Raw genomic sequence first — 2247 nt, forward strand, 5'->3', positions numbered from 1 at the left:
AAATAAATACGACTAACAATTTTTATTCTTTAATAATAAAATTATACATTCAAGTCATTTAATCAACAGAGTTTAACTAAATTGGTATAACTTAATTTACAGAAAATGGATCCTCTTCAATTTTTTTTAACACTTGATAAAATAAAATGTCATTTCTTATTTTTGATTCTATAAGTGGAACCAAAAATAAATAAGAGAGAGAGTAATGAATGGTTAGATTAAACACTGGACATTATCCAATTTTTTTTTCACTCGAGAGGATCCACTCCTTTAATTTACGTTCACGTGCCACTATACCTGTCTTTTCTTTGAGCGCACGTTCTATACTCCTGTCCTTGTTGTTGTTGCTTCTTATTCTTCTTCTTTATCCCTGTCGCGCACATTCTCCTCCTCCTTCTACGTCATCTTTAGTCGTTGTTACTACCACCACCCATTTTTCCTTCTCATTCTCTTCCTTCTTCGTTTCTCATTTGAATTCATTCTTCTCCTCCTTTTTTATTCTCCTCCTCCTCCATTGTCGTCGTCATCGTTATTATCGATATCATTATCGCCTGTATCGTCGTTCTTTTATTGTTGTTATTGTTGATGTTTTTTCTTTTTCTCTTCCTCTTTATAGTGATTTTGCAACATTATGCGTTTTTAATTCTTCTTTATTTGATTTTTTTGTTCTTATTAAGAGAATAAAACAATAAGAATCATGAGAAAGTAAAAGAAGATAATAATGATGGAGGAGAAAGAAGAAGAGGAGGAAGAGTTTGCTTGTATGTGTGTGTTATTTTTTATCAAAGATAGGGAAACTCAAACCCACAACCTCTAAGTGAGTATGGAGAGACTATGCCATTTGAGTTTTAACTCGTAATTTTGGTACATTCTGGAATTAATTTCGGTGCATTCTGAGTTTAATTTTTATGCATTATGGTCTGAGCTTGTTTTAAACTGAGTCTATTGTGTATCGTCATTATTAAGGAATTTCGGTGCGTTCTTGATTTAAATAAAGTGCACACAATTCAAAACTCTTCTTCTTCATGCTTTTTATCTTCTACTTCGTCTTTTTCTTCTTTTTTCATATTTTTTTTCTTCATATTCTTCTTATTTCATTTGTTCATAATTATTTTTGTTTACTTTTTTTAGAGGAATAAAATCAACAAAAAGAGAAGGAGAAACAGAAGAAGAATAAATTTCGGTCAATTTTATCTAAGAATTCAATCTAATAAGTGTAAACTTATATTTATTCAACTAAACAAGATTACAATACAGTACAAATATGTTCATTCAAATCTAATATGAGAAGTAATGCTACTAAAAGAAAAAACAAGAGCAACAGCAAAAAAAAATGGAAATAAAAAGAAGAAAAAAAAACAACATTAAAAAAGATATTTTTGTGCTTTTATATCAAACTTTCGACGTAAAAATTAAGACATTTATGTAGTATTGTTAAAAAATTTTATTGTTATCTTTTTGATAAATTCTGCACCATTCTAAAACTCTTCTTCTTCCTCCTTTTTATCTTCTGCTTTGTTTTCTTCTTATTTTTAATCTTTTTTTCTTCATCTTCTCATTTTTTATTTTATTTTCTCATAATTATTTTTTATTTTATTATATTGAGAGAAATAAAAAAATAACTACAATAAATTAAAAAAGAAAAAGAAAAAGAGAAAAAAAAATAAAAATAAAACGCAACAACGTAATAGTAGTATCAATAGAAAAAAAAGAAAGAGATGCACAAAATATTATTGACTCGAGCGTCATTTGCATTAGTGAAATACATATGTGTATACACTACTTGTAATGAAAGTGATTTTTATTAAATTTAAACTAATTTAATTAAACTTAATTGTCAACAAAAATTTGGATATGTACGATAAGAAAAAGAAAAAAAAGTATAGGAGACCAGCACTTTTGTTGAAATCTGGCTAGTACTTAACCATCAAAAGAAAAATGATTAATCCTACACCATTAGATATCATCTCACACTATTAAAAACAATCTCGCTACGTTACCAACAACATTTCTGTCAACGTCTGCCAACTCTTATTTATAACTGTGTTTAATGGAAGTGTTTTTGTAGACGTGTCTAATAAAAATATTTTTTTATAACTGAGTCTAATAGAAGTGTCTTTATAGATGTATTTTTTAGATGTGTCTATTTATACATGTGTTTAAAATATAATAATTAATTATTGTTAGTAATAAGTTGACAAATAATCTATTGGTACCCTATATTTTTTCTTAATAAAAAGTGATGGT

This window comes from Arachis ipaensis, chromosome B04, assembly GCF_000816755.2.
Source record: "Arachis ipaensis cultivar K30076 chromosome B04, Araip1.1, whole genome shotgun sequence".
Lineage (NCBI taxonomy): Eukaryota > Viridiplantae > Streptophyta > Magnoliopsida > Fabales > Fabaceae > Arachis > Arachis ipaensis.